The sequence below is a fragment of the Hordeum vulgare genome, chromosome 1H (assembly GCF_904849725.1).
Source record: "Hordeum vulgare subsp. vulgare chromosome 1H, MorexV3_pseudomolecules_assembly, whole genome shotgun sequence".
Classification (NCBI taxonomy): domain Eukaryota; kingdom Viridiplantae; phylum Streptophyta; class Magnoliopsida; order Poales; family Poaceae; genus Hordeum; species Hordeum vulgare.
Genome location: NC_058518.1, coordinates 433,148,765 through 433,161,086, shown reverse-complemented (window position 1 = coordinate 433,161,086; position 12,322 = coordinate 433,148,765).

The following is a 12,322-nucleotide window of genomic DNA, read 5'->3' as shown; positions in this document are numbered from 1 at the left end:
CTTCGTTCAATATTCCTCATTTCCCCCTTCTCCCTCGATTTTCTCTTCTTCTTCTTCTTCTTCTTCTTCTTCTTTAATGAAGGATCACTTGCTTTTGTTACTTGTGTTGATGGATGCTGGATGGGGGGGGGGGGTAGACGTTGCCTCCTCCCCTCACATGTAAACACTAAAATGACCCTAGGTCATAAACCTAATGGGTAGTTAGATTTTACACTTATTTGGGCTACCTAAAAGGCTTCAATGCAACTCCTCACATCCCAGGGAAGGAGAATATCCCAATTAATCTCCTCCTACGACTCATGATGGCGGCACTGCCAAACCTGCTACCTTACAGCATGCATGTAACTTCTCACTTAGTAATATCCTCATCATCATATTTGAACCATTCTAGCCGATATGGATTTTCTCGTGTTGTAGCAACTTGGACCTCACAATATCTCGAATCCAATGATACATCATCAATGTTCTTGGTTCAGGAGCCGGAGCGATAACCTGAATTCATGGCAAGATGAATAGCACTTTGAATTTCGCAAAACAGAACATACTTCCCTCGCTTCTTGTCGAGCTCCTCCAAACATTTCTTCGTCCATAACACCTCTTTGCCACCATCAACTACTGATATGTACTCAATTTTTGTGCTTCATGTAGAAATGCATTTTTATAATCTTGATTACCTTGGCAGTGCTCTCATGCACAAGTCATCAGGTATCCAGAGGTTGACTTCCTACGATCGTTATCACCATCATAATATGAATATGCAAATCCCTGCAATACAAGATCACCACTTCTAGAGCATAAACATGATGTAGAAGTTCCTTTGAGATATATGAGAATTCACTTCACTAGTTTATAGTGATCTTAACTGGATTTGCCATGAACCAACTAACAACTCTAACTACATAGGCAATATCAGACCTAGTGCAGACCATGACATACATCAGACTACCCACAATAAATTGGTATGGTAATTGACTCATTTATTATTTCTCCGCCTTCATAACTCAGTTTGTGTTGACCTTCAAGCGAAGACATAAAAAAATTTGTATCTTCCATTTTGAACCTTTCAAGTACCTTCTCGATTATCTTTTTTTGTGAGAGCCAACACAACTTGTTTGATCTATCTCAGGTGATATTCATGTCAAATATTTGCTTAGCTCATCCTAAGTCCTTCATCGAAAATGATTTACTCAATGCCTTCTTGAGGATAGCAATCATATATGTGTATTTCTAACAATCAAAATATCATCAACATACAACAAGAGAATAATAAAATCATCCCCGATGTACCTCTTCATAAAGACACAATAATGATCATGTTGTACTTTATGATAACCAGACCCACTCATTAAAGACTCAAACTTTTGGTACCACTTTGGCGAGGAGTTTGCTTCGGGCCATACAAGTTCTTCTTTAATTCGCATACTAAGTGATCCTTGCCTGCAACGATGAATCATTCTCGTTCCTCTATGTATATCTCCTCCTCTAGGTCACCATGCAAGAATGTCGTCTTGACATCAAGTTGTATTTCCGAGTCCATGGTGGCAGCCATGCCAAGCACAACTTGGATTGAAGACATCAATATCTCATCATAATTGATGCCATTTTTAAACTGAAACCTTTCACAAACAATCTGGCATTGTACCTTGCATATGAGGTTTATTATTCAGCTTCGCTTTGTACACCCATCTAGTTTTGGGTGTTTTCTTCCCCGTTGGTATATTCACCAAATCAAAGGTGTCATCCTCACACAGGGATTTTATGTCATCCCGCATGGCTTCTAACCATTGATTTATGTGATCATCAGACATTGTATTAGGGATCACCTAAATCAGTCCCCAACATAGTGAATCATCTTTTTATTCTTCACGCAATACATGAGCGTGGGCCATGGACATAGCATATGGTGAAATAGAATATGGTGGTATATATCAAAGGGGTAAAAGTGGAGAAGATAGTCTCACATCAACTAGGCATACCAATGGGCTATGGAGATGCCCATCGGTAGATGTCAATGCAAGGAGTAGGGATTGCCATGCAAATAATGCACCAGAGCTATAAGTGTATGAAAGCTCAAATGAAGCTAAGTGGGTTGTGCATCCAACTTGCTTGCTCATGAAGCCTTCACGTATTTGAGGAAGCCCATCATCGGAATATGCAAGCCAAGTTTATAGTAATGATAATATGATTACCAGTAGAATATAAAAATGACATATCATGAGACTTTCTACATGAGGAACATGGTGCCACTTTGAGGCACAAGTGTGGTAAAGGATAGTACCTAAGTCCCTTCTATCTTTTTCTCCCATTCATCTTTTTTCCATTTTTTATGGTGGGCTCATTTGGCCTCCCCCGTTTTTTCATTTTTCGTGCGGAGTCTCTTCCCGACTTGTGGGGGAATCATAGTCTCCATCAACCTTTCATCATTGGGACAATGCTCTAATAATGTTGATCATCACACTTTTATTTACTTACAACTCATGATAGCTTGATATGACTCAATATGAATGCATCTGGAAGTGTACCAGGATGTGCAATGATCTAGTGTGACATGTATCAATAATGTAATGAATGGTGGCTTTGTCACAAATGCTATGTCAGCTCTGTATGATCATGCACACAATATGATGATGAATGAATTCGTCATATGATGTAACGGAGAAATTAGCATGGCAATATATCTCAGAATGGATATGGAAATGCCATGATTGGTAGGTAAGGTGGCTGTTTTGATGAAGATAAAGAAAGTTTATGTGTGACAGAGCATATCATGCCATGTACTTTGGATGCACTCATCAAATTTGCACTTATCCTCGAGGTGAGAATGGGCAATGCACGGTACCGACGAGGCTAGCAAAATATGAGGAGGTGAGATTGCGTGTGCCCATGGTTTACCATTAGTGATTAAGAACTCATATACTTATTGCAAAGTTTTATTATATTCATCACAAATCAAAGCACTACTCGCATGCCTTGAGGGAGAGGTTTGGGAGGAGTTAACCATGGCGTGACTCCGACTCAAAACAACACTAGGATTTCAACAAGGAATAGAAATGCTCACACATCCCCGCGATGACTTTTCAATATTCAGAGAAACAAGGAATTTACACCTCTTAATACTGCTACTTCTACGAATCAACAATGATGCACTCACACATTTTTCATATTACCACATCAATATCATTAACCCATAATTTATCTTTATGTGCTACACGATGGTTTTGATTATCATCCATTGGATACTTATTACTTTTCGACTAGCTTTATGACTCATGAAAATTACCGCTACTATTTATTAACTCTCAAACAAATATAAGTGAAGAACGAGAGATCAAATATTTATATAAAATCTACACGCCATCGTGCTTAAAAAGATAAAAGTGAAGTACTAGAGCAATTATTTAGCTCAAAAGATATAAGTGAAGCACAAATAGTATTCTAACAAATCATGATAAATGTGTATCTCTCTCAGGTTGGTATGTCCAGCAAAATATGATTGTGGCAAAGTAAAAATAAAAATCAAACTAAAGCAAACAACACCCCAAGCAAAACTCATATCATGTGATGAATAAATATGTAGCTTTAGTGACATACCGATGGATTGAGACCAAAGAGGGGATGCCTTTTGGGGTATCCCGAAGCTTAGACGCTCGAGTCTTCCTAGAATATTCCCTTGGGGTGCCTTGGGCATCCCCAAGCTTAGGCTCTTGCTGCTCATTATTCCATTGTCCATAGTGATAACACCCAAAACTTGAAAACTTCAATCACACAAAACTCAACAAAACTTTGTGAGATCTGTTAGTATAAGAAACAAAAAAATATACTTAGGTACTGTTGAAAATTGATTATTCTTTAATTATTGCATGATAGGTATTGTATTCTAACTTCTCCATGGCTTACCTCGATACAATCCATAGCATCATCAAAACAAGCAAACTATGCAAGCAAAAATAGAATATGTCTAAAACAAAACAATTTGTAGTAATCTGTAATGAACCTACACTTATGTAACTCCAAATATTTTGAAAAATTAGTAAGAACTAAGGAATTTGTACAGAAATACTTTGTAAAAAATTCAGCTGAAAAAGACATTCCGATAAAATCAGAGAAATTCTTCACTGGACGTTAAAGTTTCTGTTTTTGCATCGTATCAATTATAATTATCATACAAGTCGTCCCAAAGGTTTAACTTGGCACAAAGACTAATTTAAACATAAAACACAATCATTACAGAGGAAATAATCATGTCATCACAGTAAGCAGAAAGTAAAAAAGCAAAAAATTAAGATTACTATTGGGTTGCCTCCCAACAAGCGCTATTGTTATTTGCCCCTAGCTAGGCATAACACATATGATCAAGTGTTGTCATCTTTTCAAGAATGACCCATCATGCTATAACCATATTCCCTCCTTTCGGCAGCAAGTTTTTTGATTGGTAAGAACAAATAATTGAAAGGACTAAATAGCACAACACAAGGATCCGAAAGATCTACCTCAGGAGGAACATGAGGCTCTTCTTTAGGTTTTGCATAAGTGATAGTTGGCTCCTCGTTGTATAAGTTTCGAGAGAGGTATTTTCTTAATTTTATTTCAAGCTCATACCTAATACAAGTTTTTGTATAGCAAATTGATCACTGTGTTCAAAAATCTTATCAACTAAGACATTAAGCGGAACCTTCTTTCTAAGAAACTCATCATAAGAAACATAGTTTGTGGATCCTAGTTTTCTTATTTCTTCCAACTCATAAAGAATCCCCTCTATATGTGGGCACTCACTGTTAACCCTATAATGCAAAATTATATATCTATCTTCTTGTATTATATTACTAAATTCTTGACAAAGAAATATAGTAGCTAGATGTTTGGTGGAAGCCCCATGGATATTAGACAATTATATAAACAATCATTGTATGAAAGGATGCATGTGCACAAATTGTCTTTCCAATCGCACTATAAGCAAAGATATAGCTGTTGGGAAACATTGCATGGGAAACAAAAAAATTCGTACGCACACGAAGACCTATCATGGTGATGTCCATCTACGAGTGGAGATTAGATCTACGTACCCTTGTAGATCGCACAGCAGGAAGCGTTAAGAAACGCGGTTGATGTAGTGGAACGTCTTCACGTCCCTCGAACCGTCCCTCGAACCGTCCCTCGATCCGTCCCACGAACCGTCTCGCGATCCGTCCCACGATCCATCCCGATCTAGCGCAGAACGGACGGCACCTCCGCGTTCAACACACATACAGCTCGATGACGATCTTGGCCTTCTTGATCCAGCAAGAGAGACGAAGAAGTATATGAGTTCTCCGGTAGCGTGACGGCGCGCCGGTGTTGGTGTCTGAGATAGGAGATGTATCCAACTGTCTTGGATATCCTATGAAGATGCTTTTATCCGCTTTGGGTTCGAGCTTATCAGACTGAAACTTTTTCACATAAGCGTCGCAACCCCAAACTTTCAAGAAACGACATCTTAGGTTTCTCCAAACCATAGTCTATACTGTGTCATCTTAACGGAAATACGCGGTGCCCTATTTAAAGTGAATGCGATGTCTCTAATGCATAACCCATAAACAATAGAGGTGATTCGATAAGAGACATCATAGTATGCACCATATCAAATAGGGCGCAGCTATGACGTTCGGACACATCATCACACTATGATGTTCCAGGTGGCATGAATTGCGAAACAATTTCCACATTGTCTCAACTGTGTACCAAAACTCGCAACTCAGATATTCATCTCTATGATCATATCATAGACAGTTTTATCCTCTTGTCACGACGATCTTCACTTTGAAATAGCCTTGAAGTTTTGAATATTTCAGATTTGTGATTCATCAAGTAAATACTCTTGTATCTACCCAAGTCGTCAGTGAAGTAAGAACATAATGATATCCACTGCGTGCCTCAGCACTTATTGGACTGCACACATCAAAAATGTATCACTTTCAACAAGTTACTCTCTTCCTCCATGTGGTATGATTTTGCATGTCTCAAGTGATACAAAATCAAGTGAGTCCAAACAATCTATCTGCATGGAGTTTCTTCATGCGTTTATACCAACAAGTATGGTTTGCATGTCTCAAATGTTTCAAAAATGAGTGAGTACAAAGATCCATCAGCATGGAGCTTCTTCATGCATTTTACACCAACATGACTCAATCGGCAGTGCCACAAGTAAGTGGTACTATCATTATTACTTTGTATCTTTTTGGCACCAATATTATGAACATGTGTAACACTACGATCGAGATTCAATAAACCATTGAAGGTAATTATTCAAGCAAATATAATAACCATTATTCTCTTTAAATGAATAATCGTATAGCAATAAACACGATCTAATCATGTTCATGCTCAACGCAAACACCAAATAACAATTATTTAGGTTTAACACAAATCCCGATGGTAGAGGGAGCGTGCGATGTTTGATCACATCAACCTTGGAAACACTTCCAACACGTATCGTCACCTCGCCTTTAGCTAGTCTTCGGTTATTCCGTAGCTTTTATTTCGAGTTACTAATCACTTAACAGTCGAACCGGTATCCAATACCCTCGTGCTACTAGGAGTACTAGTAAAGTACACATCAATACCATGTATATCAAATATACTTTTGTTGACTTCGCCAGCCTTCTCATCTACCAAGTATCTAGGGTAGCTCCGCCTCAGTGACCGTTCCCCTCATAACAGAAGCACTCAGTCTCAGGTTTCGGTTCAATCTTGGGTTTCTTCATTAGAGCAGCAACTGGTTTGCCGTTTCATGAAGTGTCCCTTCTAGCCCTTGCCCTTCTTGAAACTAGTGGTTTTACTAACCATCAACTATTGACTCCTTCTTGATTTCTACTTTCGCAGTGTCAAACATTGCGAATCGCTCAAGGATCATCATATCTATCCTTGATATGTTATAGTTCATCACGAAGCTCTAGCAGCTTAGTGGTAGTGACTTCAGAGAACCATCACTATCTCATGTGGAAGATTAACTCCCACTTGATTCACGCGATTGTTGTACTCAGACAATCTGAGAACATGCTCAACGATTTGAGCTTTTCTCCTTTACTTTGTAAACAAAGAATCTTGTCGGGGGTCTCATACCTCTCAGCAAGGGCACGAGCATGAAATCTCAATTTCATCTCTTAGAACATCTCTTATGTTCCGTGACGTTTCAAAACGTCTTCGGCGCCTTGCTTCTAAGCCATTAAGTATTACACGCTGAACTATCACGTAGTCATAAAAACGTGTATGTCAGAGGTTCGCAACATCCACAGACGACACTCGAGGTGCAGCACACCGAGTGGTGCATTAAGGACATAAGCCTTCTGCGCAATAATGAGGACAATCCTCAGTTTCACGGACTCAGTCCGCAAAGTTGCTACTATCATCTTTCAACTAAATTTTCTCTAGGAACATATAAAAACAGTAGAGCTACAACGCAAGCTACATCATAATTCGCAAAGACCTTTTGACTATGTTCATGATAATTAGTTCAATTGATCATATTACTTAAGAACTTCCACTCAAAAAATACATCTCTCTAGTCATTTGAGTGGTACATGATCCAAATTCACTAACTCAAGTCCGATCATCATGTGAGTTGAGAATAGTTTGGGTGGTAAGCATCTCTATGCTAATCATATCAACTATACGATTCATGCTCGACCTTTCGGTCTCATGTGTTCCGAGGCCATGTTTGCACATGCTAGGCTCGTCAAGTTTAACCTGAGTGTTCCGCGCGTGCAACTGTTTTGCATCGGTTGTATGTGAACGTTGAGTCTATCAGACCCGATCATCACGTGGTGTCTCGAAACGACGAACTGTCGCAACGGTGCACAGTCGGGGAGAACACAATTTCATCTTGAAATTTTAGTGAGAGATCACCTTATAATGCTACCGTCGTTCTAAGCAAAATAAGGTGCATAAAAGGATTAACATCACATGCAATTCATAAGTGACATGATATGGCCATCATCTCGTGCTTCTTGATCTCCATCACCAAAGTACCGCCATGATCTTCTTGTGACCGGCGCCACACCATGATCTCCATCATCATGCCGCCATCGAGGTTGTCGTGCTATCTATGCTATTACTACTAAAGCTACGACCTAGCAATATAGTAAACGCATATGCAAACACAAACGTTAGTTTAAAGACAACCCTATGGCTCCTGCGGGTTGCCGTAGCATCGACGTGCAAGTCGATATTAACTATTACAATATGATCATCTCATACATCCAATATATCACATCACGTCATTGACCATATCATATCACAAGAATACCCTGCAAAAACAAGTTAGACGTCCTCTAATTTGTTGTTGCATGTTTTACGTGGCTGCTATGGGTATCTAGTATGATCGCATCTTACTTACGCAAAAACCACAACGGAGATGTGCAAATTGCTATTTAACCTCTCCAAGGACCGCCTCGGTCAAAACCAATTCAACTAAATTTGAAGAAACAGGCACCCGCCAGTCATCTTTATGCAACGAGGTTGCATGTCAATCGATGAAACCAGTCTCTCGTAAGCGTATGAGTTATGTCGGTCCAGACCGCTTCAATCCAACAATACCACTGAATCGAGAAAAGACTAACGAGGACAGCAAATCGAACATCACCGTCCACAAAACCTTTTGTGTTCTACTCGAGATAACATCTACGCATGAACCTAGCTCATGATGCCACTATTGGGAGACGTTGCATGGAAAACAAAAATATTCCTACGCACACGAAGACCTATCATGGTGATGTCCATCTACGAGTGGAGATTAGATCTGCGTACCCTTGTAGATCGCACAGCAGGAAGCGTTAAGAAACGCGGTTGATGTAGTGGAACGTCTTCACGTCCCTCGAACCGTTCCTCAATCCATCCCACGAACCGTCTCGCGATCCGTCCCACGATCCGTTCCGATCTAGCGCCAAACGGACGGCACCTCCGCGTTCAGCACACGTACAACTCGATGACGATCTTGTCCTTCTTGATCCAGCAAGAGATACGAAGAAGTAGATGAGTTCTCTGACAGCATGACGTCGCGCCGGTGTTGGTGAAGAAGAAATCTAATCTAGAGGAAGAACTACGAGGTGTAGTTTGAGTTGCACGTGGCAAAGTTGTATCTCAAAAGCCCTAAACCTCTATTATATATAGGAGGAGGGGAGAGGCAGCCGTAGGCATCCTTAGCGCACCAAGGAGTCCTCCTTGGGTCGGCCGAAGTGGGAGAGAGGGAGGGGTCCTTCTCCAATCCCACTTGGATTAGGACTCCTTCCTTATTTTCCCACCTCTTTTGGATTTTCCACTTTTTCCTCATGGACTTTCCTTGGATGACTTTGTCAGCCCATTATACCTTATTGTACATCCAATAAACCCACGTGGACTCCTTGGGGCGTGGTGGGCCCATCTAGTGGGCCCCCGGAACCCATTCGTCACTCCCAGTACACTGTAGGCAATGCCCGAAAACTTTTCGGAATCCAAACACCAACTTCCTATATATCAATCTTCGTTTCCGGACCATTCCGGAAACCCTCGTGACGTCTGTGATCTCATCTAGGACTCCGAACAACCTTCGGTCACCAACACATATAACTCAACTATACTAAAACACCATCGAACCTTAAGTGTGCAGACCCTGCGGGTTCGAGAACTATGTAGACATGACCCGAGACACTCCTCGATAAATATCCAATAGCGGGACCTGGATGCCCATATTGGATCCTACATATTCTACGAAGATCTTATCGCCTGAACCTCTGTTCCAAGGATTCATATAATCCCGTATAACATTCCTTTTGTCCTTCGGTATGTTACTTGCCCAAGATTTGATCGTCGATATCCCTATACCTATTTCAATCTCGTTACTGGCAAGTATCTTTACTCGTTCCGTAATACAAGATCCCCGTGACTCACATTTGAGTCACATTGCTTGGAAGGGTTATATGTGATGTTGTATTACCGAGTGGGCCCCAAGATACCTCTCCGTCACACGGAGTGACAAATCCCAGTCTTGATCCATGCTAACTCAACGGACACCTTCGGAGATACCTGTAGAGCACCTTTATAGTCACCCAGTTACATTGCAACGTTTGATACACACAAGGTATTCCTCCGGTGCCAGTAAGTTACATGATCTCATGGTCATAGGAATGAATACTTGACACACACAAAATAATAGCAACAAAATAACACGATTACATGCTACGTTTATAATTTGGGTCTTGTCCATCACATGATTCTCCAAATGATGTGATCCCGTTATCAAGTGACAAGACTTGCCTATGGCCAAGAAACCTTGACCATCTTTGATCAACGAACTAGTCAACTAGAGACTCACTAGGGACAGTGTGTTGTCTATGTATCTACTACTGCAACAAAAGACCTTCCAACGGCGCCAGAAACAAACGTGCTGACGGGAGACTATTCTTGTCTTGATACTCCTCAGCAACGGCACCAGGAATCCTTCTGCTACGGCTACGCCTTTAGGGACTTCCTTGGCAAATATGCAAAGGGTTCCCCCGTGGCCTTGGAGCCTTGCGTTGGTGTTCCCTCGAAGAGGAAAGGGTGATGTAGCACAGCGGCGGTAAGTATTTCCCTCAGTTTTGAGAACCAAGGTATCGATCCAGTGAAGGATTGTCACAAGTACCTACACAAACACAAAGAGCTTGCACCCAACGCTATGAAGGGGTTGTCAATCCCTTATAGATTGTTTGCCCTGTGAGAACTGAAAGCAAAAAAGAAACAAAGCAAAGTAAAAGCGAAAGTGGAAACAATGGGTGTGAATAGACCCGGGGTCCGTAGTGTTCACTAGTGGCTTCTCTCATGAAAGCAAGTAGACGGTGGCTGAACGAATTACTGTCGAGCAATTGATAGAACCGCGCAAAGTTGTGACGTTATCTATGGCAATGATTATATCTATAGGCATCACGTCCAAAACAAGTAGACCGATACTTTTTGCATCTACTACTATTACTCCACACGTCGACCGCTATCCAGCATGCATCTAGTGTATTAAGTTCATGAGAACAGAGTAACGCCTTAAGCAAGATGACATGATGTAGATGGACAATCTCATATCTACGATAAAAGCCCATCGTGTTACCCTTGATGGCAACAACATGATGCGTGCCTTGCTGCCCCTTCTGTCACTGGGAAAGGTCACCACACGGTATGAACCCAAAACCAAGCACTTCTCCCATTGTAAGAATCATAGATCTAGTTGGCCAAACAAAACCCAAGACTCGGAGAGATTTACAAGGATATCAAATCATGCATATAAGAAACCAGCAAAGACTCAAATATATATCATAGATAATCTGATCACAAATCCACAATTCATCGGATCTCGACAAACACACCGCCAAAGAGGATTACATCGGATAGATCTCCATGAAGATCATGGAGAACTTTGTATTGAAGATGCAAGAGAGAGAAGAAGCCATCTAGCTACTAACTACGGACTCATAGGTCTGAAGTGAACTACTCATGAGTCATTGGAGGGGCGATGATGTTGATGTAGAAGCCCTCCAACTCCAAAGTCCCCTCCGGCAGGGCACCGGGAAGGGTCTCCAGATGAGATCTCGCGGAAACGGAAGCTTTTGGCAGCGCAAAAGTGTTTTCGTGGATTCCCCTACTTTTTTCTGTATTTTAGGGAATATATAGGCGAAGGAGCTAGGTCAGGGGGCGCCAGGGAGGCCACAAGCCTGGTAGCCGCCCCCCTGGTGGCGGTTACAGGGCTTGTGGGCCCCCTATGGCTCTCCTGCCTTGGACCTCAAGTCCCGTGATCTTCTTCCATTCTGGAAATATTTATTTCGAGGATTTTATTCCGTTTGGACTCCGTTCCAAAATCAGGTCTGAAAAGAGTCAAAAACCACAGAAAAATAGGAACTCGCACTTGGCACTGAATTAATATGTTAGTCCCAAAAAAGATATAAAAGGTACATAAAACATCCAAAGTTTACAAGATAACAGCATGAAACCATAAAAAATTATAGATACGTTTGAGACGTATCAAGCATCCCCAAGCTTAACTCCTGCTCGTCCTCGAGTAGGGAAGTGATATAGAATGAATTTTTGATGCTTTCATGCTACCAAGCATAGATGTCCTTTGTAACTCCTCTTATGTGATGTGAATGTTTAGATCCATTGGATTCAAAACAATAGTTTGCTATTGACGTGGAAACAATAATACTTCAAGCAAACTAGCAAGGTAATCATGAACTTTCAAAATAACAAGGCCAAAAGAAAGTTATCCCTACAAAAGCATATAGTCTGGCTATGCTCTATCATCATTGCACAATGAATTTAAATCATGCACAACCCCGGTATTGGCCAA